Raw genomic sequence first — 5,227 nt, forward strand, 5'->3', positions numbered from 1 at the left:
GCTAGGTAAACTTAATTCTAATTCAGTACAGTACAGAAAAGTGTGTGAACTGTTATCACTTTGATTGTTGTTGTTATTGTATACGATACAATGCACATTTACTGTATTGTCCTGCCAATGAGGTCCAGTTGGGCTGCACTCACAACCCAGGTTCCATCATGAGTCATACTGAACATTGTTAGAAGTGTTTTTTTCATTTTCCTTATCAGTGCAATTATGAGTTTTGCCAAAATAGATAACATTTGTGTCTTCTCAAAATGAGAACATGCTTAGACTGTGTCAGTCTGGACAATGGATGTAATGATCTATTGTCATATATGAAATCAATGAACAAATTCAAAAAGGTAACAAAGCAAATCTTTATTTGTTACTGTAAAATAAATCTTTGTTCAGCAGACTGCAAAAATAAAAATCGTAGTTTGTAGGCCTGCTGTAAAAAAAAACAAAAAACAAATATGTGATCAACCAAAGTTCCACGTATTTCATTTGAAATGTTAGCTCATCTCCCTCTTCCTCGTCCACCTCGTACACGTACACCTCCTCCTCCTCTACCTCTACCTCTACCTCTACCTCTACCTCTACCTCTACCTCTACCTCTACCTCTACCTTGCTGTGCTGCATGTTGCTCCATTGTTTTCCAACTCAATAGAAGTCACCTGAGGTCTCTTTTATGCTCTGACAGATAATTGAAAAGTTTAGCCAATTGAGTTTGAGCAGGTGTGGCATGAGTGAGACCAATTGGTACTTAAAGTTTGGCATTTGAAGGCCAGTGTTTTCCATGTGAACAAACAAGGCTTGATTATGAAAATTGTGCTAAATGATGAGATTTTGTGTGTAGAGTTGTGCAAAAATGTGATTTAGAATTGCTATTTGAGTGAAAACAAAGGAATTGTGCTTAGAGTTTTGTGAAAATAGTCTTTGTTGTTGACACATGAGCTTCAAGTTTTCACCATCGTGTGCATAGTTCCAGTTTTAGTGTTTAAACATTTAAGAAAAACTGTAACTTATTATAGTTTATATCATTACATCTTTGAATAGATATTTTGTGTATTGGATAATTTATTTAACTATTTTCAGCCGCGTTAAACTCACTTTAAGATCCAAAGGTACTACAGCCAAAAAGAGATCCAAAACCCCATTGTGAATTCAAGAACTGATCATGACTAGTTACTGTAAATCAGTTTACTCACTCAATAGTACTGCCACAGAGCTGGTTGATGAAATTCATTAAAAAATGTAAAAATGATATATATATATATATATATTTATACCATGATGCATTACTTCCTGTATGGCCTCTGCACATTAGCAGAGAAGAGGGCACCATCTAAAGGAGGCAGCAACAGCACTGGCTGCATTCATTCAGTGCTCATCCGTACCAACAAAGGAAAGTGCTGTGTTAAGCTGAAAGCTTGTGGCTGACAGCTCAGACCTTTTTCTTTTTTCTGCCTGCCAAAATGTCATGACTCATAAGGAGCCAGGAGCAGTAATGTGGGAGGAGGCAGAAAAGAAGGTCAAAACAAGGCTTTCTCGGTCACATGGACTTCACCTTCCTTTGACATTTAATTATATTTTATCAAAGGGAAATGCAGTCCCTTTACTGCCTAACCCAACACTTCATTCTGAGTGCTATTCATTTTAGACCCAGAAAAATATTGTGATGAAAGCAACTCCTTTGAGTTGCGAGCTTTAAGAGGTGGTTTTAGGTTTCTTCGGTTTGGAATGTAGTATCAGGTATTGTGTGAAAGTTTTAATCATGCATGAAGTTTGACGCATGTAAATTAATTTAGAATAGACCTCAGTCTTGATGTCCTGGTTGGGAATTGTTGCTGTTCCCAGTTCTCCACATCCAAACAATTACAGTAGCCTACCGTACATATTATAGTGACTGAAAGAAACTTGTCTAGACGACCAAAGGAAGTGTAAGGAAATGTAAGACATCCTGGCTAAACACTATATCACCCTCTGTTGATTTAAATAGTCATTCACTTTTAGGAATTAATTATTTTTCATTTTTGATAATTTACGCACTCACATTTCATATAGATTTATACATAACTCTTTCCTCCACCTCTGAGGTCAATGTGATCTCTTTCAAATTAAGATTTTGTTTCCCCCCAGAATGCAGTATGTCAAATTTGATTGGTTGGGGCAAAGTAATTTTATTTTCACAACTTTGTGTGAACTTGTGTTGTCATGGTAATAAACTTCCCTGGATGTCCCATTGGTTTAAGGAGACGGAATAGTCTCTTAGTTGTTCCACTCCTTAGTCTCAGTTTGAAAAGCATCTTGAACAGTGAACACGGTCAGAAAAGGTAAAAGAAGAAGTACAAGCAATAGTAGTGTGATGGCAGCACAACAGCAGAAGATGCAGGGAGAAAGTTGTTGAGGAATATTTCCGTCAAGAGATGGTTCTTCACTCAGACAATTGAAAGACTAAAGCCTGGTAGGATCTGCAGTGGAGTCAAAGGACCCTCAACATAAAGTCACTCCTGAATATATGTAATGTAAAGCTAAAATACGTGAACAGATTACTGATTTCTATCTAAATTTTCTCACAAGGTTCAACACTCCAAATGAAAGTCCCTCATATCAAGACGGGTGGCAAGGGGGAGCACACATTGAATATTAATTCTCCAGGGCGCACTGAGACACAAAGATCCTGCTGAAGACCTGTGGAGGCACAGAAGCACCACTCTGTTTGCGATTTCTCATTCCTCCGGAGATGGGGGATGGTGCATGAAATGCGAAAGAAAAGTGAAGGTACATTGTACACTCATCAAGCAAGCCCTTTTCTAAACCCGTACTCCTGTCTGTTGTCATGGCAATGAGGTTCCTACAGTGTTCATTTCTCACTCTCCCTATTTCCCAATTCTGAACAGCAGTCTTTCAGTGCTAAACCTTATACACTTATTTTTTCCTCCAGGTACCATATCTGTGACCTCGAAGGAGCAGAATTACGATGCCACACTTTCACTTTAGTTGTCATAATAACTACGGTGATACTTTCGACTGAATCGATCTTGAAAATAGAGAAAAACGTTTTCTATCAAGTAGTTTAAATGGATATCATCAACAGCACCATGAGTCAAGAGTGCTTCTAATGAAATGAGACCATACATGTTCTGTTATTGTGTAGTTTTCAAAATATTTATCATTTAAAACTTTTTTTTTTAATTAATTCACTTTTTAACCAAGTATTTACCAATACTAAGTTTTGATTGAAATAAGAAGCTACTTATTTCAATCAAAAGATTGCAGAGAGGCAGTGAAACAAGACAATTAAATATATAAATAAATAAATAAATAAATAAATAATAATCATCTATCGTGCAATGCATATGTAACAGTGAACAGAAATTCTGCAGAGTAAAAAAAAAACTAAAAATAAATAATATAATCAAAAATAAATGACATCTATTTATAAAAAATAAATGAAGACTTCTGCAGCAAAGTATTTCAAGCTAAAACAACGTCTCGTTTGAATAAATGGTGGGTGTGGGGGATGAATACATGTTTTTAATGTATTACAATAGTGACACTCTTTAGGTTGTCACAGAAATATGTAATGAAAGGTTGTAATTGCACCTGAGAAGAGCATTTTTTTTTCTACCAAGACACAGTATTATTATTTGAAAATGAGCGTTGAAACTACGATGTAGAGTGCCTTGCATGCCACAGAACAGCCCTGGGTGCTCTTTGAGGTGGATCCCCTCCTGTCTGAGGGGGATTTCAGATTGATTTTCTCGCCCCATGGGATTGCGTTAGCTGCAGTGCTATGGTCAGAGCAGGAAAGCCACAGAAACCAAGACACACCTGGGTGAGAGTCTACAACGTCATAATAACGGCTTGCATTTATGTAGTATTTTTTCTACCTCAGCCTCAAAGTACTTTACAATGATGAGGAGAGGACACTGTCCTCTACCAACACCAATGTGTAGCACCCACTTGGGTGATGAACCATGATGTTTTATGATCATTAATGGAAATATTGGACCCAATTATTTAGTGTATAAAAATGGATGTGTTTTTACTGGTTCTGTTTCAATCACAGTCCATCTGTTCATTGACAACCCTGCAGATGAGGGGACACAAATAGTAAGGAGGGCATTTTGGGAAGGGGGGAGTGTTCCAAGATGGATCGACTCAGTTATCCGGACAAGCATCTTTATGAACCCTACAAACTTTCTAGGGAGGAAATAATCTACATTTGCAATTTACCAGTGACTGATTTTGCAAAGGACACACATTGCAGTCCATACAAACAGTGTGCATTGGATTGCGTTTTTTTGGCATTTTTGTGCACCATTGGGGGTACCAAGAGCTTCAGCAAACCCACTGTGTGTCACGCTGTGCATAAAATGTCCCTTGCACTGAAAACTCTCGTTTTTATTATTACAACATCATTACAACATTTATAACATTCACAGGCCACCAAGGTGTAGCCTACTGAGCACCAAGGAACCGCAGGTGTTATGATATGAAATGAATCTGCCAGTTTGATGCACTGAGTAATGAAGGCTGTAAGGAGTTCCAACAGAGGAGGTCCAGGCAAACACACAACGAGCAACGGAATGCACCAGCTGCTGTGCATGACAACAACAAGATTCTGAGAAGCACAAACAGGCACGCAGAGAAGATGAGAAAGTCAACACAAAAGTCAATGAAAAAACAAAGTGAGCAAGTTTAATGACGTCACAGACTAGCGCTCTTGCTTGTTCAGTGGTCAAGTGTGGGCACAGCCGCAGAAGGAGAAATGGACAGTTGATCAGAAAAAAGGCCGTAAAATACTAACGTTAAACGGGACACTGGTGCATAGGAAAATGTAATTCCTTACAGCCTGTTGCAGAGACTTAGTAAAAAGAACTAGCTAAGAGACACAAATATGAAACTATCCTCTAACACAGGAGACAAAATAACTGTAAAATGAAAGTGTAACTTGGAAGTGAAATAGAAGAACACATGTAGGGAAATTTACTGTGATAAAAAAGGACCAAAACCAATACTAGGAATACTATGTGAGGAACTGAGGCTCGACCAGAGAGTAATGCCACTGAATAAAAGTGACAAAATGGAGACTTTCACAGGATATACAGATGTGTTTGAGGGCATACGTTGATTTGCGCAAGAGCACACAATTGAGATAAATGAAAATGTGGTTCCAGTAACATTGAAAGAAAAACTAAAAACAGAATTAAGCAGAATGGAAAAAATGAAAGTGACTGAA

The 5,227-nt window shown here is 37.8% G+C and overlaps 1 long non-coding RNA gene across 1 annotated transcript; it reads right to left on the reverse strand.

Moving 5' to 3' along the window:
* Positions 1 to 344: 344 nt before the first annotated feature.
* Positions 345 to 1,071, reverse strand: LOC135241924 (uncharacterized). The gene is made up of 2 exons (XR_010326167.1): positions 583 to 1,071; positions 345 to 540 (listed from the first exon to the last, which is right to left on the reverse strand). It is a non-coding gene; the product is annotated as an uncharacterized LOC135241924 (long non-coding RNA).
* Positions 1,072 to 5,227: the final 4,156 nt, after the last annotated feature.

The sequence above is a fragment of the Anguilla rostrata genome, chromosome 1, assembly GCF_018555375.3.
Source record: "Anguilla rostrata isolate EN2019 chromosome 1, ASM1855537v3, whole genome shotgun sequence".
NCBI classification, from domain to species: domain Eukaryota; kingdom Metazoa; phylum Chordata; class Actinopteri; order Anguilliformes; family Anguillidae; genus Anguilla; species Anguilla rostrata.